Genomic DNA, 22,965 nt, shown 5'->3' on the forward strand with positions numbered 1-22,965 from the left:
TGTACAGGACAAAATCAGATAGGCAAAATTAAATATTTCCTTGAGCGTGAACCACTGATGAGGAAAGAGAGAGATAATTAATTATTTGACTATTTAAGCTCAGAGATGGAGTGGTTTTAGATGAGCTTCTAAGTCTTATTGATTCATTGCAAGGCCACGGGGACAGCTGCGAGGGACTTTGGCTAAAGCCAGTGTCAATGTCTTATGAAAGACACACCCAACAGAGCCTTGCAGTCACAGGCCATAGTATCCATCTGTCTCCTCCCTAGTCCCCTATGGAGACAGGGGTATACTCAAACTGTCGCGGCGGCAGATTTTTAATTTTTTTTTGAGTTGGAGTCTCACTCAGTCACCCAGACTGGAGTGCAGTGGTCGCTCCCAGCCACCACAACCTCGACCTGCTGGGCTCCGGCGATCCTTCAGCCTCAGCCTTCCAAGTAGCTGGAACTACAGGCGTGCACTTCCACACCCGGCTAATTTTTTTGATTTATTGTAGAGATGAGGTTTTGCCAAGTTGCCCAGGTGGGTCTCAAACCTACGGGCTCAGGCAATTCACTCACCTCGGCCTCCCAAAGTGCAGGATTACAGACTGAGCCACCGAGCCGGATTGGCAGCAGATTTTATCTTATTCCCAAAGATCTCCCATAAGAGACAGATTTATAGATTCCTTCCTAACCTTTTCATCTTTATTGTCTGTCTCCGCTGCTGCCATTTGTTATCTGCTCAGGTGCAGGGCAATGCCACCATCCAGTTTATTGGTGGTGGGAGTTTAGGGTAGCTGACTTCTGGAGGCTGCTCCCAGCAGTATGATTGTAGGTCTCTGTGGCCATTTGTTCACTCAACAAGTACATATCGAGTGCTGACCATGTATGAGGTGCAGAGAAACAGCAATGCTTAAAATAGACAGGAAGTCCCAACTTTGCCTTCAGGTGATATGCCCAGGCTTTCTGTGGTTTGAGCAAAGTACACACCATCCTTATCTCTATGGCACAGAATATTCTGATGTACACTGTGTGAATGTGTGCATCTTTCTTTTCTTTTTTTTTTTTGAGTTGGAGTCTCACTCTGTCACCCAGGCTGGAATGCAGTGGCACGCTCCTGGCCACCGCAGCCTCGACCTGCTGGGCTCCAGCAATCCTTTCGCCTCAGCCTTCCAAGTATCTGGAACTATAGGCACGTGCTACCAGGCCCGGCTAATTTTTTAAAATTATTATTGTAGAGATGAGGTCTCACCAAGTTGCCTGGGCGGGTCTCGAACCCGCAGACTCAGGCAATCCACTCACCTCAATCTCCCAAAGCATGGGATTATAGGCTGAGCCACTGAACCCGGCTCATCTTTATTTTCTTAAGGACTTTCGCATGTCATCCAGGCAGCAGGAATATCTTATATATCTACATGCACATGGTCTAGTAATTTCTGAAGCATCCAGTCCTGTGTTGCACTATGCTCGGCCCATAGGATCAGATTGACTGGGTGTGGTGGCTCAATGCCCATAATTCCAGCAATTTGGGAGACTGAGGCGAGGGGACTGCTCGAGCCCAGAAGTTCGAGACCAGCCTGGACAACAGTGAGACCTTGTCTCTCTGGGAAAAAAAAGAAAAGAAGACCAGATAAAACCTCCACCATCCTCTGCTCTCTGAGGATGGATGTTTCTAGAAAGAAACTCCCTACATGGGCAGCAGAGCTCAGGGCCCCCTATAAGCCCATTCATGAATTTCATAAATTAGTTTTTAAAAACTGTTCTTGTTCTGTCTTTCCCCAACATGTCCTCTCACTCTGGCTTGACTGAAGTGAACACAGCTCTCATGGCCTCCAATTTGGAATCTAATTTCTTATGGGGAACTTTCATTAGCTCCCAGCAGGAGCATTGCCTGAAGCTTTCTTTTTTCTTCCTTAGTGCTTGGCTCTGCAAACCTCCTTTTGCCTTAATTGATCAATTTTCCTGTTCAGAAATAGACATAATCAGATATATGGCATGGTAGCCTCTCTTAGAAAGCATTAGCTCCATCTACTTAGACAGGCATTAGGTTGACACCCCCGAGGGTTGCTTTTCTTTTTAAGAAAAATTAAGTAACTAAGTAAGATCCTACTAAAACAAAGTTGGATTACTGCTTGGCATTTAATTGAGAAACTTGCTAATGTGTCCTTTGAACCCTTGGTTTCCCCTTTCCCTGAGGAATTGCTGATACTTTGCTTTAATAGCAGCATAAAATTCTCAATTTGACTCCGGGGGGCATTATTTGGGCTTTAAGAATGCAGATTGTTGTTTTTTACTGCATTCATTGGTCTAGTGATTCTGACAGCCACCATATTCAAGGAACTGACTGTTCAAAGTTTCTAATTTGGATGACTTTTTAGCACAGGGATCTCAAAGTGCCTTACTGGTGGTTGGTGTTCACAACTCCTACCATTCCGTGGGGCTGATCTGTAGTGGAAGTCAACGTTTCAAAAAAAGGGGGGGTGGGTAAGAGCGGAAACTGCCCTCCCTGACAGAGTCATGGTACAGTGGGAGCGAGTGAACTCTGAAGCAGGTAGACCTGCATCTGAATCCGTTCCTCCCCTTATTCGACTCCCTGAGCCTCCATTTTTTTTTGCATTTACAAATTGTGAGCAATAGGTCTAAATCTCAGTACATCACAGTTGTACAAAAATATAGCTTTCAAAATTTTTCTGATAACTGGACTTTATTATAAGACTCCATTCTGTTGAGATGTAAGTTAATCAAAGCCAGCCTAGGAGCCCTCCTAACTTTTCCTTGTATCTTGTATCTTGCCGTCAAAGCACTGGGGAGAGCCCATGTTGCCCTTGCTACCATCTGCCCATCACATTGAACACAGTGTCCTTTGACCCATCTGTACCTTGGTTAACACCAATCTCGGGTTGCCCCTGAGGTGTTCCTTGCTTCTGTCTGTATGGACCTATTAGGTCCTCTGAGTCTTTTTTCTCTTTTCGTGATGAGATCTCTGGAGCAATGTCATTGCTTTCAGGTAACACTGTGGCATGAAGATCTCTGTGATGCAGCTAAGGTTTCCTTGTCCTGACTCATTGGATGCTTCTCTCTTGAGGACTTGCTGCCTCCCTGGGGCTCTGTTGGTCCATAAAAGCAGGACTTCCTCTCAGGGGTCAGCAACATGCATTGTATCATCCATCTCTGGAGCCAGAGACAGTTTTTCTAGTCTCCAGGGAAGGCTCTGCTTTTAGACTCCACTCCATTCAAGCATTTAACCTGTGCCCAAGGTCCTGTTAAGTCTTATGAGGACCTAGAATCTCTGGAATGGAATGCCAGACTAGTTTTTCTTTTTCTTACTTTCTACCTGTTTCATCTGCCCCTAATGCATTAAGTATTGACTGGCCTAGCTGCTTGAACTGGGAGTGATGAAGAGGTGAAAAAGAACAAACTACCCAGAGGAAAACAGAAAGTCAATGAAGAATTCCGTATATTATTCTGTCACAGGGGCATCACAGCATCCTCCCTGTAGAACTGTGTAGAACTCAGATGTGAACAGGAAATGCTGGGTCCCAAGTGCTCCAAGAAACTGTGGGTACCACGATGCATGCCCTCTGCTTCCCCTCATGGTGCTGTAGCAGTGTGGGGAAGCCTGGGTTTAGCGTCTCTTGCTAAGCCTCCTCTTTCATTTTCCTTATGTCCATGTTCTTTATTTGCTCATTTTTTTTAATGTCAGGAGCTAGGGAATGATCTTGAACACCTCTTCTTTACCTCCCTTTTCCTAATTGCTTCCCCAAATACAATTGTTGGGGCTCAGAATGTGACATCCCAAGATGAGAGGAAGGCAGCCTCAGAAGTGAAAGTTTTTCTCTGACCTCCTGTCTGCTCATTTCTCAGTCCCATTCTTCCCTGAGGCCAGCCATGGAAATGAGAATCCTTCTTCCCCAAGGAGGGTCAACCAGAAATGCTTTTTCCAAAAGCCAGTCATAAAACCTGAAAACATTCTACATAAAGACTGACCATAAAAAAATTGTCCGACCAACAACCCCTATTCCAGAGAAAGTCCTGCCCCACACCCAGAAGGAAGGAAGGCATGCCAGAGAGACCAAGAAGATTCTAGACAGACAGGACTTGCTGACTTTCCTCATTCAGTCTAATAACATTAGGTCACCCCCTTTTTGTCCAATCCTGTTTTTAGATAGCTGTCCATACTTTGCTGCAGCTAAACATAAAAAAGGACAGTTTCCCCTGTATCTTTGGGTCTTCATTCTGAAGGCTCCTGTGTATGCACGTTAAATAAATTTGGGTGCCTTTTCTATGAAACAATCTGCCTCATGTCAGTGATTTTTCAGTGAACCTTTAGGGGCCAACACAACCAGTTGTAAAGTGTTGATTCTTGTCTTTAGTGTCTCCTCTTCTCTTTTCTCTCTTCCCCCCCATACCTCCTCCCTTCCTCCCTACTTCTCTCTCTCTCTCTCTTTCTCTCTCTCTCATGCCCCCATCCCCAGAGACCTCTGCCATCTCTCTCCTGAACAATTACCCTAGTCACCTCACTGTTATCCTGTGTCCATTTGCTTCCTCTCATGCTTTCCCCATGCAGCAGCCACAGGATGTTTACACACACATACACACACACACACACACACACACACACACACACACACACACACACGTGCTCTCTCTCTCTCTCTGGCTTAGCTTCCCACAGCCTGAAAAGAATGAAGTGTGAGCTTACTGGTGTAGCCTACAAGGCTCAGCATGACCTGGCCCTGGCTACCCCTTGAGTCTTGTTTCATTCCCCCCTGCCCGGTACAGATACAAACTCAGAGCTGGCCTCAGTGCTTCATTGTAGACCTCTCCCTGTGGGCTCTCACTTCCATTCTCCACAGTTGATGCTGACCTCTGACTCGCCCACATTCTCTAGGTGACCTGTTCTCTATCTTTGAGAAAATAGAGGGCACGATTTCAGAGCTCCCTACGCTAACTTTACGTTTTCCTCCGAAATAGCTTTCTCTTAACTTTTCCTTCTCTCTTCTTCCGTTTCTCAGAGCAGACAGACCCCACATCATTCCCAGGCTTGTCCTTCCTAGGTTCCCACCTAGGATTGCAAGAGAGAATATAGGAGGTCTCCTTGGCTGGGTGTGGTGGCTCACACCTGTAATCTCAGCATTTTGGGAGGCCGAGTTGAGAGGACTGCTTGAGCCCAGGAGTTTGAGAATATAGGACACCTGGTTAAATTAGAATTTCAGATAAACAGTAAGCATTTTTTCTTTTTTAGTGTAGACATGTCCCAAATATTGCATGAGCATACTTATGCAAAAAATTGCTTATTATTTACCTGAGATTCTAGTTTGACTGGGTATCTTGCAGTTTTGTTTGCTAAATATGACAACCTTGCCCCTAGTTTCTTAAAAGTTTTTCTTTTTTTCTCTCTTTCCACTGGGTGCTGCCAGGCAGTTTCAAAATCTTGGCAAGTATTTCCACTGGAAAACCTTAGACACAGCAACCCGTTCCCTTGGTTCTGTTCTCTTTCAAGCTAGTACCCCAGTCTACGGTCTGCCCTTGATTTCAACTTCACTTACCTTTCTTTCATTCTTTAGGTCTTAGGAAATCAACATGACTTCCAGTTTTACCACTCGATCCTCTTCTTAAATATCACAAATGCGTTCCAAATCACTTCTCCAGCAATCTTCATATCCCGCTAGACTTTTTCATCTGGGTGTTCCCCAGATGTTTCCCCTTACATATTCCATGCTCCCAAAGTCCAACAGTTGACTTTTGATTGCCCTCTTGTGATTTCTCCTTCTTTCTGTTTCAATTATTGTAATTTACAAGCATGTACATAGAGCTGGTTGCCTAGGCTACAACCCTTGGAGTCATATTCAACTCTTTTCTCTTATTTATTATCCCCAATACAATTGATTACTGGATTTTATGGCTTATGTCTCTGGAATCAACCTTCCCCAGTGTTGTCTTTTTTACCTCACTGTCTCTGTATTAGATTCGGTTTTCATCATTTCTCACTTGGTTGAGTACCATCCTCAGGTCAAAGGGGATGCCATATTTTGTGTGTTTAAGATATATACAAAACTAGCCTCAGGGAATGTACTAGATTTCATTTCTGTTGATAAGGGATGATACTGTTAATTTTAAGAAATGTTTCCCAAAACTAACTGTTGTTTTAAAAAACAACTTTGGCAATCCTTCAGGGAAAACACCATTTAGAAGTTCTAATCACATTGATGATAGGGTTGAACATTTTTTTTTTAGCCGGTAGACCTTTTGGAAACTCAGAGCTGGCTCTAGATCTCCTGCTTGAAATCTTTCATTGCTTCCCATTTTCATGGGATGAGGTCTGAAATCCTTGGCATGACATTTAGTACTTTTCATTCTCTGGCCTCCAAACGTTTTTCCAAATTTTATTTCCCATGATTCCCTTCCTGCTCCCACTGAGTGGGAGGGGAATGGAAGGAGGGTTAGAGGATGATCTCCCTGAGACCAGGCAGATCTCCTCTCTCTTCCACCACTGTAATCCCAACTCGGGCACATAGTAGGCGCTTAATGGATAGAAAGGGGATGGGTGAGAATGTGAGAATGAAAATGAAGGCTCTGGTGGACAGAGAGGCAAAGAGGCATTAGGGACAGGAAACAGCATCAGGCTGGTGACGGTGTGTCAGAGACAGCCAGGGTTTATGGCTCCTGAATAACTGTCCTCCATGCATCTGTGGAGTCTAGGATATACAAATAGATAATTAGGATAGTTCACAAACATGCACACACGTGTACATGTTGATAATGTGTTTGGCAATGTACCTGGAAAGGTGAGGAAGTCATTTTCTTGAGTCCACAACAGCAATCCCCCAACAGCGATCCCTTAACCAGCCATCTTAGGATAGGCCTTTTGTAAAGGCAGCTAAAATCCCACTCCTTCTCTCTGAGTCCCAGACTTAGCCATTCCCTGGCAGGGACTTGTCGACTTTTCTCCACGTACACCCAAATGTCAATGGCCAGGCATCACAATTTCCAACAGCCCGGTTAACTGTTGTCTTGAGTAGCTCTCCGTCACGCTGGTCCCTGGCCAGCACCTTTGTGTGTCAGCAGGTAGACAGAGGGCAGCTCCCAGCCCCGGCCCCCCTACGCCCTCTAGTGGCCATTAGGATGTTGCACAACTGTCGAGAACCGGCTTTCCTGTGGAAATCTGGAACTACCTGTGTGATCGATCCTACAATATCACAAAGCCTTCACTCTGCCAACCTCCTCTTTCCTGGGCGAGGTTCTCATTCCCTGAATGGCTCAGCCTGGATCTGAATCCCTTGTGAAGGGGACTTGGCAATAGCCCCAAATCTCCCCCTTGACTAGGGCACAGAGACTCATTTGCATATTGGGTCCCAGAAACATTCTGCATACCCCCATGGTTCTGTAAAGATGTGTGAATTTAACTCCAGTAATGGCCCTGCGTTCTAGGGTTGATTTACAATCTATGTAATAAGACCGCCAATTGGTATTATGGTGTTACATCTTTGCATTAATTGCGATTCAGGGCAACACATAGGAATTCAAAATGGCAGGCTTGCAGCTGACAGTCCTGATTTTATGAATATAAAGAGCAGTGTGGAGAAGTCATCTAGCCAATAATCTTTGTATTCTGACGCTGCTCCCATTTTTAGGCTGACTGACTCTCACGGTTCATGCTCATTTTTACTTACGGGGGGAACAAATCCCACGATGAGATACTGAGAGTCTTTCCCTGAAGTCCTAGCCTTACTGCAGCACAGCCCATGCTCAAACTGTCAGTCTGATGCCCAAGTTGTCATTTCCTTCCTGCTACTGTGCTCCCCAGAGCCCGATGGAGTCTCCTTGAGGCAGCTGAAGGAGTGACAGATAGACATGTTGTAAAGTGGGGCCGTTTGAGGCAGCCACGTGAGGTGTGGAAAATGTGATTTATAGGTTTTTCTTTCCCAAGGGGAAAGTGGATTTCATTATTTTCCACCTCAGGTAAGGGGTAAACCTCTGGGCTTGACCTTGGAAGGTTGTGCAGCTACAATAGTGCTGGCTGAAATGCTGATATAAAGTAAAACCTCATTAAATCAATATTGGTTATTCAAAATCATGCTTGATTGGAGGCAACTGTTCTTACTCAGCTGCCTGATGCCCCATTCTTTCCGGAGCAAAAATATGAGATTCTCCAAAGTGAGTTAAGCTGGTGAAGGTTTCCTGGTCCTTAGAGTTTCAAATTAATAAGATTTTATTATTGTTCAAATGGAAGACAGTTCTAAAACACCAAGTCTAATATTGACTCTAAGCTACCACTGTCATATGTAAGTTTCTTATCAAAAAATTCTGTCTGTTTCAGTGAAAAAGTCATGCATTTTTTCTTCCCATTTACACAGGTGCATACTGTGTGCTTAGTGGAATAAATAAACTTGTGGGTCCCTAGACAAGATGAGCGGCCTCTGGCTAATTCTCCATGCCAATGGGCAACTGGGAAGGCAGATGGATACACTTCATCTTCCATCTTAAAGCCTTCTTTTAGCCAGAGTGAGGCCAGGCTGAAAGAACTGGGAGGAGGTGTGGGATCCCAGGCCATGTTGGACAATTTTATTTCGCATCTTTTCCTTACCAGCCCAAATGAGTGGTAGCAGATGTTAGTACTGGTCATTTGGATTTTCACTAAAGGATGTCAGAGTGTCTTAGAAGAGATTAGGCAGACTGTTAGTGGCCTGGTTCATCCACAAATTAACAAGCAACCAGTGTATGTCTATCTCCAGGATCATTCCAGAAAGTGCTGGTTGTGTCCACAGTGTGGAGAAAACAGAATGCTGGGTACTCTGAGGTCTTCAGAGACAGTACTGTATTTTGTGTGTTTGCCACCCACTGACTAGAGAGTTTGTAGGGCTCAATTGAGACAGGCCATCAGATTGAATATTTTCTTATCATCCCTTCCTTCTTTCCTTTGCTTCTTCCCCTTGAAGCCAAGATAGTGTCTACTGTTTATATCTTTAATGTAGCTCCTTCCCACAAATCCCAGATTGCCACTGTGGGGAGTGGGAATGGGTCCAGGTGGCATTAGGGTGGGGCTTTTATGAGGCCAGAAATTAGATCTGGAGTTAAGGAAGTCTGAGAAATGGGTGTTCTAGGGTTCTTGGATGGGGTTCCTTAGCACCTGCCAGAAAGCAGAACAGAGAGGGAAAGGCTGTGTTTGGGGCTCATATTCTTTTTTTTTTGAGTTGGAGTCTCACTCTGTCACCCAGACTGGAGTGCAGTGGCCGCTCCTGGCCACCGCAGCCTCGACCTGCTGGGCTTCGGCGATCCTTCCACCTCAGCCTTCCAAGTAGCCGGAATTACAGGCATGCGCTACCACGCCCAGCTAATTTTTTGATTTATTGTAGAGATGAGGTCTCGCTGCCCAGGCGGGTCTCGAACCCACGGGCTCAGGTAATCACTCACCTCAGTCTCCCAAAGGCGCGGGATTACAGGCTGAGCCACCGAGCCCGGCTGGGGCTCATATTCTTAAGTTGTTTCTCTTATCTCGGGGGCAGTTCTGGCATCATGAAAGCCAGGGACCAATCTAGGCACTGAAATGCAAATGTTTTGCAGCCTCCAATGGCCATGGGCTGTGGCAAGATCTCAGACTGTGGCCCCTACTTCTCCCTCCCAGCTGGGATCCTGAACGGCAAGTCTCCTGCTTCGGGAACACTGCTGCCTTGCCTGCATGGATGCGGCCTTAGAGACAAGTAGTAACAAGCCTATTTTAAGAAAATTGGATACATGAAAAGTGGAATTTATAAAACTAAGAAAAGAGGGTATTACCACTCTCTTAACAAAGGGATTTTTTCCAGATTCTTGTAAACCATGAACTTTCCTGAGAGTATTTTCAGGCTCCCTCAATTTGCTCACTGTTCTTTTTAGATACCTCTCTGGAGTGAGCAGGGAGGTAGCACAAGGGGGACATTGGACAGGGAAAGTTTGGGGACATCAACATGGCCAGGAAGCTCATAATCCAGGGTGGCCAGATTGGAAGAGCAGCTGAGCAGTCAGCAAATTAAAGACATTTCTCTTTTATCCACCTCTTGCCCTCATTAATTGTCCCCGATGCATTGTTTTTCCAGGATTGCAATGAAATGAACCTTACTCATGATTTGTCTAGTCATAATTAGAGTCTTCCTTTCTCTTGTTAGACAGTAATGCCAATAATGACTAAAAACATTTTGTCTCCTTTTAGAAAGGCAGCGAGCCAAAATCATTATATCTGTGAGTTGATGTCAGATTTATAATGCAGAGATGCAAGCTTCACAAGCCATATGTGTGCCAAATTTTTATTAAGCCTTGGAAGGTTTAAACTGTGCATTAAGAAGAGATCTTGTTTATTCCTGATGAATTTTTTTTTGTCCTATTTATTTGTACCGAAAAACCAGAGCTTTCTGTTGACTGTGACTCGTTTTCAGGGGAGGCGAGTGGGAGTGGAGAGAGAGATTCAGGGGAGGAGAGTGATAACAGGAAAAGCGAAGGGAAAGAGACGGGAGGACTGGAAAGCTAGGAAGGGAGAGAATTGGGGAGGAAGGAGGAGAGACCTATGAACAAGAGCAAAGTGGGGGTGTGTGTGGAGGGGAAACAGAGCGAGTGCTTGGGAAGAAGCAGACAAAACAGAGGGAAAAGTTAACTTGGCTGGTGTGTCTTGGCTAGTTCTCTTCACCTGGGCTCGTGCTCAGACGCGCCAGAGAGAATAGTTTAAAAATAGACTGAATTTATCACGTGTGGTTGAGCAGATTGCTCCTGAGGGGGTGTTTTCCTGGGCCCAAATGGTAGGATCCCAACCATTTTGCACTGCAGAAGAAGTAATTTACTTCTCACAAGAGAGCACTAGGCTCCTCGGGAGAGTATTTCTTTCTCTCTGGCTCACGACAGAATGGAGTCCAGGATTCCCAGCCTTGTTGGTGGAAATTACGAACCCATAAACCAGGGAAGAGAGATAATTAATGGATTTTGATGTTATTTGGATGAGAGAAAGGCAGCGAATTTTTCCAAGACTCTCGACCTGGGCTTCCTAGCCCATTCCTGGATGATGACTCAAGGATTTTTTAGGAAATAATGCCTAAAAGCAAGACAGGACATACATTTCTTTTTCCAGCACTGGGGAGGATGATTATTTCAGTGTTTAATCTCCCAGTCTTCACCTGAAAGTGCAAATTTTTCAGTTCACTCCCAAGGCACTGGAGAAATGGGTTTGGAGTCTGATGAGCTGCTGGCTGCTGGACCCTCTGTTTGCTGGCCTCGAGGTTTCTAGAGAGTGGACTCAACAGTTGCATTTTTCAGCTACAAAAGAATTGCTATCAGAAAACCAGACAGCGGATAATTGTATTTTGTGAATTGACAGTGAAGGTACCTGGTTTCAGCCAAGGTCCAGAGGCTGATAATGTTCTACCAGGAGAAATGGTTTGTGTGAGAGAATTCATTTTTGGGCACTCATTTTTACTGGAAGAGTCTTGTTTGACTTTCTGTTTATTCTTCTCCAACATGCAATCGGAAGGTTCAGAGTCCTTGCAGCTCTGGGGACCCTGCTGAATTAGTGTTGGTACAGACGGGGGCTCTGGCTTTTAGGGGGTTTCTTGACCTTCATTGACCTCCTCAAACCTACTAGGGAAGAAAATAAAAACACATGCCTGTAAATGTCCTTCCTGATGGGCAGCAAATGTGCTGGCACCTTGCCACCTGGTTGTATTAGACAAGGGAATGTGAAGAGAAGGAGTGTCACTCCCCAACCACACCCTGCCTGGGGCAGAATCAAGATACTTCCTCAGAAATACACTGACTGCCCAGCTTATCCATCTAACAGTTATAAATACCCAATGTCTATCCATCCAGCATTAGAGTGTTGGTTTATTATTAGCTGCCCACAAGGAAGATTCTGCAGTTTTCTGGATTTCTGTTTCGACCATTTTTCATTGGAACTGGGAGCTATACTCCCCTCCTTGCCCTAGAAAAAAAAGTACCAAGGGAGAATGGCAATGGAGGAAAAGCTGGTGAATCTGTTCTTTGCACACACTGACCTCCTTCCTGCCTCTGTATGTGTTGTTCATCTGACTTGGATCACCCTTCTCTCTTCCATCAGCACCTACTTACCTACATTTTATTTAGTCTTCAAAACTCATTAAATCTCATCTGTTTCATGGGGATTTTCCCATCCTGGTCTCCTCCTGCGCCTACACTCTGAATCAGAATTTAGGTGAACGTAGACCATGTCTTGTGTTTCTTTTCTGCTCCCTGAATCTTTCCTATGCCTCATGCAGTGCTGGTCCATAATAAGCTTCAGGCAAGGTTCGTTGACCGACACACCGAGGAGATGAGCTGACCTTCATTTTCTTTTCTGCAGCAGGGAACAGGAGTTGAGGAAGTCATAGTTCATGTCCCACATGTAGCTTATCGCAAGGATTCCTGGGTCTGGGCTTTTTCTACAGCATAATCTTTTTTTTTAAAATTATAAAGATGTGGGTATAATTCAGGGTTAGGTATACAAACGTTGATTATGCAGGTACCCGTGTTGATGAGGTATGCCCCTCCCCCCCAGCAGTTTCCCTCAACTTCCAATCCCACCCCCTTCCCCTGACAGTTTCCCACTACTGCTAGTCCCTTTCTTATAGTATAATAATTGTTAAAGATTTGCTTATGAGTGAGGCTACAGTATAATCTTGAGGACAGAAGATCTACCCCTGCCCCCACACCTCTTTTATTCTCTCTACTATTATTTTGATACAGATCAGGTCGAGGTAAAATGACTATGACATGGGAGGAGTAGACCCCTAAGCAGAGGAATGGTCACCGGATGTGAAGCATGACACAGCATGTGGGATTCCACTTGTGGAACTTCCTGATGGTGGAGGAGTGTATGGATGTTTCTGGCTTTTCAGAGGTCACTCTTCAGTCTTCTCAGAGATCCCCTAGATAAATGGTGTAATTACAGTGAGATGCTGAATTGAACACCAAGGATGACACAGAGCAGGAGGTAACTCACTCTGCTGCTAAGGCTTGTGATGGTGAGTTGGTTATGGAAGGGTTCACAGGGCAGGAGACCTTTGAATTGAGTTCGAGACTGTGTCAGAGTCATTGTCTTTTAGCCTGGCCACAGTAGAAAAGGGTCCCCAAAAGTCCTACAGAGAAATGGTCTGACTCCAGCACCCTGAATTGTGCCACAGGTGGGCACCTGCAGGACCAAGGCTCCTTCCTGGTTCTGCCACAGACCCAGTAGCTCAGAGGGAGATGGTAGAATGTTCTGGCAATTCTGCTGTTTCATTCCTCAGGCACACAGAACTGCCTCAGGAAGAGTCTTCCAGCTGCCTCGCTGGAAGTCTGGAGACAAGAATGGGCGAGGCTGGTGATGACATGGTGAACCACACAGCTTTCTCTGATGAAGGGAACACAGATACCTGCTCTGGAGATTGAGCCCAAATCACAAGTGGTAGGGACTGAAGACCCAATTCCAGGGTGCTGTTGTCAGGGATGTCTGTCAGAGTGGAGCTCCAAGTAGGCCACTCTTCTCTGCGAGTTGTCAACTCACTGCACATCAAGCCCACGAGTGGGGACAGCTGGGTGGCAAGAGGCAGCCGCAGCTTGATAAGGACTGTAAGCGTCACCATTAATTTTAAAAAACTAGAACGTGGCTCCCGTTTGGATGCTTGCCAGGCCCGGTGTTTTCAATGCCGCCTCCAGGATTTGCTGAGAACCTGTTCAGTTTGGCAGCCCTGGGTAGCTGTTTGGTCCCAGCAAGCTTTGTTTAAAATGAAATGATCTGAAGTGAAACCAAGGAGAGGTGATTTGCTGTGGTGTGATCACAAGCTGCCTTCTCTCTCTGGCCTCTTTTCAGGGAAAAAGCATGAGAAGAGAGATCAGGAGTCACAGCGTGGGCCCCACGGGGAGGATGGCGGTCCCGTGGGCACTGACAGAGGCCCCGCAGGACATGCAGCAAGATGTGTGACACAAGATGTGTGACATGTCAGGGAGAATCGCTGTGGGGTGTTTCTCTGTGGCCAGTCGTTCTGACCAGTTTGGTGGTTGATTATCGTTGACCCTTCTATCCATTCACTTGAAAATATTTATTGAACATTTCGGATGTGCAAGGCATGTGCTAGGCATGGGGTCTGCAAGTGTAGTTTGTGTCTTCCCAGGGCTTGGGGTCCAATCATGACCAGTGATCCTGGTATAGTGGATTTTGGATGACCAGTGTGGACCTGCTCGGGCACAAGACATGACCAAAATAATTAGTCTAACGAGGTGGTCGTTCATTCAAGCATTCTTTCATTTATTTGATCTAACCTACATTCATCAAGTGATTTCTAGTTGCCAGGATGAGTGCTGACCTTTTTTGGGGGGCCCAGCCCTTTATGGAGGTGGCAGATGCATCCCTAAGCAAACAGTGTGATTTTCGTGAAAACATGCTTAGAATGCCAGGGGGGCACGGAGCAGCCCTCAGGGCTGTCAGGGTGGGTGGTGGACTGCAGGATCGTGGAGGTTTCCTAAGGGCAGGAGACATTTTAATTGAGTCTTGTGAGAGGAGAATTGTCAGGAAAAGAAGAGGAAGGGGAATAAAATCTGGAGGGGGATGGTCTAGGCAGAGGCCTCAGCGGGGGCAAAGGTACATAGGGGTGAGGCCGCCAGGCATGTTGTGTGACTGGAGTCGATTTGGGCTGATGGAGGGACAAGCTAGCCTGTGTTTCTTCGGGCTCTGTCTATAGTGTTGAATTAGTAAGCTGCCGAAATGAAATCTTCGAAGATTCAAAAGTCCACAATCTGACATTGAACTAAAGCAGTAAAAACATAGGCAAGACACAAACACTCAAAATGCAAATCCACCTTCCTATTTCAAACTAGAAGCCTAAATTAATGTTGTTTGTTTTTCTAAATCCTCTACTTGTTATTGAGAAAAGCCTCCACATTTCCCGGAAAGGTGATCATAGTAAGAAAGCCATGGATATACTTTAAAACATCTGCTTCATCTTTCATTGGGTTCTGAGGGTGAAGGCAGTTTGCCTATAGGTCAGGAATCAGGGAAAAAGGCAGTGTTTGTATAGGCAGGGTCACTAGGGCCACTAATTCTCCTTCTGAGAAGAGGAGGTTTTATGAGAGCTATTGCTGTTCTGGATGTCTAGAAGGTAAAATTTCAGAGACAATCTGAATGTTTTAACAAATTACACAATTATGGACAAAGCTGGAATTACTTCTAATCATTTCACAAGGGACATTTTAAAACTTGCAGACAATTTTGCCATTTTGTCAGTGTGGGAAGGACCCATTTAAACTTTCCAGCTATATTAATTTTTAATTTAAATTTAATGAAATTAATTCAAATTAAGAAGGTGACCATTATCAATTTCCTTTCCTATTAGTTCCTTAATGCTTTGGCAAATTGCATTCTAAACTTCTCCTTCAATGAGCCAGATACATATTCATGGGTTTCCTAAGAAAAGATGAATTTGATCTTGATATGCTAATCCTAGAGCCATGGCAGCAATCAAGGAGCAGCCAGGGAGAGAAGTGCATTCTGGTATTAATTATGAATCAGGCATTAAGAACTTGTAAATAATTAAAGCTTCATGTGTCACAACACAAGTTAAGGATCAGTGTGTTTTTCCATTACCAAATGCATTTTTGGGGCTATTTCTAGTCTTATTTTGATGCTACCTGAACATCAACTAGGATGCAGGTAAGTAACTTATTCATAAGGAAACAGTGGAATGTTCTGGCAATTCTGCTGTTTCATTCCTCAGGCACTTATTGATCTGCTGGTATAGGAATACATTCAATTTCAGAAGCTAAGGTCTCATATTACTAGGAGCTGAGCTGCTGTGTCCCTAACCTTCCCCCTTACCCCCAGATTTGTTTTTTAGTCTTTGGAGAGTCTGTGCAGAATAATCACATTTTGGGCAGGAGGTTGAAGTAGATGTCCTTTAAGTTCTTGCAACTCAAAGTTTGGTCCATGGACCAGCACTGTCTGCATTATCTGGGAGCTGATTAAAAATGCAGAGTCTCAGGTCTGTCCAGACCCACTAATTCAGAATATTCATTTGGACAAGGTTCTCAGATGATTTGTTTGTACAATGAAGTTTGAGGAAAGCCACTAAGCTATCTTTCTGCTTGGGGACTTGGTGATTTTCCAGCAGCCTTTATTTCTTCCTCTACATTGAAGAGGAGACCAGGTTTACTTTGTTCCTCCCAGTCTCCTAAATTACCACCCCCCCATCAGATTCTTAGAGGTGGACACCACAGAAATCCGGCTGAACGCCTTTAGGGTGCTAGAAATCATGACCTTGGGTTTGAATCCTGATCCTAAGCAAGTTACTAATCTCTTAGAGGCTCTGTACCAGTGGGTACGCACCAGGCTTCTGTGAAGAGTCAATGAAACAATGCATGTAGGAAGTCAAGCCTGTTAGCCCAGCACTCTGCAAAGGGTAGTCATGATGATGATGAAAGTGATGACCCAGAGGGAAAGTAACACTTAGAAGAATGTATTACAGGCCAGGACAGAGGTGATTAGCTAGTTCAGTGGACAATGGAAAGAAGCTTAGCAGATTCCTTACTCAGAGACCATGCATTAGGATGGTCCCTGCCTGAGAGAGCCTAGAATGGAAGTTTAAAGGAGTGGTTTTTTTGGGATGGGTTTTGGAGGAAGAGGAGTAGTATTCTCAGAGAGTGAAACTTACCCAGAAAAAGAGAGCAGACTGTTTCAAGGGAAATCTCAGTGCTATGTCCATTTTGACCGCTTCAAAATACTGTAGTAATTCTACCAAGTAAACGTTTGTCCTTTCCTGAGGATATCACACTCTTCTCTGGAGGAGAAAATAAGTACCCTTTTTGTTTTTTGGAAGTTTGAATTAATGAGGAAGAACGAGCAAATGTTAGAAGTACTGAAGCCTAAAAACCTCAATTTAAGGATTTCGACTTTATAAGTTTACTTAAGGGTGATTGTTCTCAGAGACTCTGGCCATGTACCCCAAACACAGTGACTGCCCATCATGGAATTCAGCTTCTCTCTTATTTTCCATCCAGTAGAATCCCCTTTCTTCAGTTTTCCTCAGCTATTCCTGCTCTGAGAAGTATGAAAGTGATTTTTATCAAAATAATACATTTTGACCTCTTCAAAGACAGAAGGAGCTGTTAGTAGAATGAGGGTAAGGAGACCAGATGCCCAGGAGTGTTTTCATTGTTTTTTCAAAATGCTGAGGGTGAGGGAAAAATGAGGGGAGGGAGAAGGACCGAGAGTGAGAAGGCATTGGTATTCCCCATTAGCAGTGCAGGTCACAAGGTCACAGGCTTCTGCCCCGCAGGAACATATGAATACCAAATATGAAGACCTCCTTCTTTCTTATCTTCTCTGGAAGGCACACTGTGGAAGTACCCATTATAGCCATGAATTGCCACTTGATTTTCAAAGTGATGAAAGACAAGAAAAGCCAAACATTAAAAACAAAACAAAACAAAACTCTCGTTTTAAACCTTTTCAATTTCTAAGCCCATAAATTAGAGCTTAGGACAAGAGGCCTTTCTTTTACAAAATATTTTATGTCAAGTTATGCCATGTGTAATATTTAGCAAGCTTATTTTCTCTCATATGGGAGGTAAAGGATTTTTACCAGCTCCACTCACAAAGCAATTTATGGTCAAATGCTGAAATTTATTAGAATTAGGTCCTCAACTTTCCATTTACATTTTGGGCACCGAATTTGATTGGGTGTTGATTGCTTCTGAGGCTTTGAACTAGTTCCAAAATAGGTTGCTTGCAGAATCTGTGAGGCAGGGGAGGCGGGAGGATGACAGCTGCTAAAATCTGACCTCAGAAATTTCCTTGATGGGAGTTAACTTCTCCCCCGTCCCCTGGAGCACTGTACACCTCACTTAGGCACATGTTGAGTATATATTGTGCTGTGTATTGTCCAAATTTGGGGACCTGAGAGGTAGCATGGCAAAGTGGCAAAGTGGTTAAGGACTATGCTCTTATCCTGCCTCTGCCACCTACTAGCTATGGAAGCTTAGGCAAGATATTCTGTGCCTCAGTTTTCTTATATGCAAAATGTAGATGGTAGTAGTACTGACTCATAGGGTCCTGGTGAGAATTGAATGGGTGAGTTAAATCATGTAATACAATTAAAACAGTGCCTGGCACAAAGTAATTGGTATGTATTTGCTTACTATCCTTCATCCTAGCTGTCCAACCCTGAGCTCGGGGAAGGAGTTTATCTGTGTACTTTCATGGCATCAGGTGAGTGTCATTCTGTAGTACACATTCATTCATTCCACAAATGTTTATTATATGCCAAGACCTGACTGAGAGACATGGTTGCTCCCCTTCTGGAATGTGGGGCCTCGCTGGAGAGAGGGTCAAATATTGCAATATTTCTGATTAAGGAAGTATGGGATGCTATGAAGCACATATTGGGGTGCTTGTCTCCATGGGGGTCAGGCTAGGTTTCCTGGAGGGAAATGATACATCAGTAGTGTCTGAGGGTCAGCACATAGAGAGCAGAAATTGTTCTGGGTAAAGGGAAGTGTCCATGGGAAGGCATCCTATGGAGAACTGTCAGATGGGTGAGAAAATGAAAAGAAATGTTGGTCAGCTTTTGAGAAGGTGAGGGAATCTAACATCCTCTTAAGTTGTTTTGGTTGAATGAGGAATGTCCAGGCTCTCCTGATGGTCATGTCTTAATTCCCTGAATCAGACTGAGTGATGAAAGAGGATGCTTGGAAGGCTTCCCAGGGCTGAGGGCTCTGTGCAGAAAAAAGAACTTGGGTGCATCCGTGCACTTTATGAAACATATTGCTCCTTTAATTGTTTTCTTAAGCAATAGTTCTCCTTATGTTTCAAAGACTTTCAGTGGATGCCTGAAACCACAGATAGTACTGAATCTATATATACTATATATTTTTGATCTGATAACCAAGACAGCTACTAAGTAAGTAGACAGCGGATAGTGTATGCAACATGGTTATGCTGGACAAAGGAATGACTCATGAATGGAGCAAGATAGCACAAGATTTTATCATGTAATTTAGAACAGTATGCAATTTAAGACTTATAAAGTATTTATTTCTGGAATTTTCCATTTAAAATTTTTGAACTGCAGTTGACCAGGGAGTAACGAAAACCGTGGAAAGCAAAATTGCAGATAACGAGGGGCAACTGTACCTATACTTTAATGCTTTCTCGCTCTTGTGATGTCTCTAGTAACTTGCCCTGAGAGTATTGGTAGGCATTTTGATTGCAGAAAACAAACAGTTCGTTGCAAAGAAAACATAGATCAAGCTTCCTTCCTTGCCTGCCCAGAACCTGACATTTTGAAACTCTGACATCTTTGAAGCAAGTTTTGTTCTCACCCTGAGTACTGTGGCCACCCCTTCCACTCCCAGAGACCTGTTCATATCCTCTTCTATCTTCTTCATCACATCTCTGTAGGATAAAGCTGACTCTTAAACTGGAATACAGTGGAGTTAAGTTGAAAAGAAAAAAAAAAGATTGGCTAGTCACTTAAAGGCTACAAAGAGAAAGAAGTGAGACTTTCCAACCTCTTATCAGATAGGTTCCCTCATTGGGACGTCTTGGCATTGGGCAGAGGTGAGCCACTACTTCCTTTCCTTTGAGGAGAATGGAAGTAGCCCTTGGATGCCCATCTTTTTCTGAAGATAAATCCTTGATTGAGTTGGAAGTCTGGCTGGTTTTCCTGCTCCTTGATAGCAGGGTCCCCTTGACTTTTAGTAACCTTTTTAGCATTTTGTTCAACATGATCAATAGCTTTTCATTAATGTTTCTGGACCCGAAGGAAACAGAATAAATGGGAGATGGTGAGTGGGGTGATAGATACCTCAGAATCACTCAAAGGTAAATGGCTTTTCATCTACAGAATCCAGGAGAGAGATTCACTCTAAATGCACACATTTCCCCAAGACAGGTGAGTGACTGCATTGCTCTCTGGAGGAGGCTGAATTGGCCATCAGCATCTTAAGAATTAACCTATCTTTGCCTTCCTTTCCACAAAGAAGGAAATGTCTTAGAACAAATGTCTCCTAGGAGAACTTTCCAGAACAACAGCACATGTGCAGCGACTTTTCCCCCAAAAGCTTATATTTTTGTTTTTATGGTGAGCTTATCATTTTGCAGAATGTGGGAGACAAAATTGGATTACATGGTGATTTTTCGGGAGAAGACAGCAGTGAGATGAGAAAAGTGGCAGGTTTTACATGCCAGCCTCTTCGCTGTGCCAGCTTGTGTGTTTCACATTTGGAAAATGTCGTCAGAGTTGTTGAGGAAACATGCAGAGTGGGCACACAGTTATGGTAATGCAGCAGAGCAGCCATTCCAAGAGCTTGGGCCTGTGAAAATCTCACCAGATAGAAAAGCAAGCTGGGCTCGGTGGTTCAGCCTGTAATCCCTTGCCTTTGGGAGGCTGAGGTGAGTGGACTGCCTGAGCCCGCGGGTTCGAGACCCACCTGGGCAACTTGACGAGACCCCATCTCTACAATAAATCAAAAAATTAGCCGGGCGTGGTAGCACGCGCCTGTAGTTCCAGCTACTTGGAAGGCTGAGGCGGAAGGATCTCCGGAGTCCAGCAGATCGAGACTGCGGTGGCCGGGAGCAGCCACTGCACTCCAGTCTGGGTGACAGAGTGAGACTCCAACTCAAAAAAAAAAAAAAAAAAAGAAAAGCAAGGGGACAGTGGAATTATAGGGCTTTCAGTGAAGATGGGTGCAATCACATTATATTTCTTTAGCTGGGGACACACTTGGGCTGATTCCTAGAGCAGGGGTTTCAAACAGTGTTTTATGAACTCCTGCTTTCTCTCTTCCTTCTAGTCCCTACCTTGATCACCTTGTATTGCTTGCTTGCTTATTTATTTATATGCTGTAGCTTATAAGATTCCACAGACCTTGCATTGTAGTAATCTCTCTTAAAAATAGCATTCATTTAAAAATGATCAAAGTACAGTTGACCCTTGAGCAACACGGCTTTGAACCATGTGGGTCCATTTATATGTGATTTGTCTTCTGTCTCTGCCACCACTGAGTCATCAAGACCAACCCCTCCTTTTCCTCCTCAGCCTACTCAATGTGAAGAGGGTAAGGACAAAGACCTTTAAAATGATCCATTTTCCCTTAAAGAATGCTAGATTTATTTTCTTTTCCTTTTGAACTTCTGAATAACATTTTCTTTTCTCTAGCTTACTTGATTGCAAGAATATAGTAAATAATACATATAACATACAAACTATGTGTTAATTGTTTTATGTTATTGGTGAAGCTTCTGGTCAATAGTAGACTATTGTTAGTCAAGTTTTGGGGGGAGTCAAAAGTTATACGTGGATTTTACAGGGAGTCAATACCCCTAATCCCCATGTTGTTCACAGGCCAATCATAAAAGATGAACATCATGAAAAAAGTCAGAGACTAGAAAGGGGCTTATAGTGCAAGGTAGTAGAAGCTCCCCACTTGCAATCATCTCTCAGTTCCACCTCACAGAAGTAACATTTTAAAGCTTTTTCTTGATACAGTTATTGGTATTTATTGGTTTATCAACTGTAGAAATTACTTATTTTCTTTTTACTATGACTCCTTATACTCCCAATTCCTTCTCTCTCCATTCTTTAAAAATAGTTTTTTTTTTGGTTCTAGTAATGAAGTGATTATGTTATTATGAGTATCTGAATATTTTATACTTCAGAGTCAAGTATAATATGATTACATTTTCTTTTTTCAACAGTTGTTGGTTTTTCTGCATGTTTCCAATAGGCTTTCTTTTTCCTGTGTATTTTTTGCTTTTAACACAACCTGTAATATTTCAAATCTTTAAGGCTATATCAAACTCCAATAATCTCCCACTTTCTTTCCCCTTCCACAGTCTTCCATGTGACTCTCCCTTGGTTGACTAATTCACTAAGAAACAGCAAACTCTTGAGGGGAGTGTCATATCCATTCAGGTGTATGTACCTCTTAGCTATTATCTGTCTGTCACACACTGGACAGTCATCAAATATTTAATGAGTGAATGAGTGACTATATTTCCATGAAGTGTTGAACAAATGAAGTTAGGCTTTGTGTGTTTAAGTGAGATTACATCCAGATGTTAAATGCGATAATACAATTTTTAAATCCATCTATTTTCTTTTTTGTTTTTGAGTTGGAGTCTCACCCTGTCACTCAAGACTAGAGTGCAGTGACCGCTCATGGCCACCGCAGCCTCGACCTGCTGGGCTCCGGTGATCCTTCCACCTCAGCCTTCCAAGAAGCCGGAACTACAGGCACGCACTACCATGCCCGGCTAATTTTTTGATTTATTGTAGAGACGAAGTCTCGCCAAGTTGCCCAAGCGGGTCTTGAACCCGCGGGCTCAGGCAATCCACTCACCTCAGCCTCCCAAAGGCGCGGGATTACAGGCTGAGCCACCGAGCCCGGCTCATCAATTTTCTTTCCCATTGTTTTTACATTTTACTCTTGAGTTCACCATGTAAATATCCACATTTTCCCAGGTATAATCTAAACTGAAACCAGAAAGTAAGTATTGCCAGTTAAACAAAAAAATTATTTTTGATTACTGAAGTCTGGATGAGAAACAGCTGTAATCTGTTCCATAACTTAACACACGGTTTACTCACCTGAGCTAACTACTATGTACTTATTTATGATTGTTACCTTTTATTTCTCCTTGGTGTGATTATTGATTATAAAGCATATGCAATTTCTGCTTTATAGCCTTTGCGTTATTTAGTCCCTTTGTCTGGAATTTTCTTCCCATCACCTCTTACTGCTCCCTCGCCCCCACAACACACATGCCTGGATCATGCATACTTTTCCTTCATAGCTCAGTTCACTCGTCTCTGACCGGGCCACTCCTCTTTATTTTATGCTCTCACAACACCATGTGGCACTTATCTCCATCATCAATGAATTTTGATTCGAGTAATTCTTTGATTAACAACTGTCTCCCTCACTAGCTTGTAAGCTTCCTAAGTGTGGGGCCCTGTCTGGTTTTGCCCTCTGATTC

Source organism: Carlito syrichta, unplaced genomic scaffold (genome assembly GCF_000164805.1).
Source record: "Carlito syrichta isolate Samal-C Ts95f unplaced genomic scaffold, Tarsius_syrichta-2.0.1 Scaffold91532, whole genome shotgun sequence".
Classification (NCBI taxonomy): domain Eukaryota; kingdom Metazoa; phylum Chordata; class Mammalia; order Primates; family Tarsiidae; genus Carlito; species Carlito syrichta.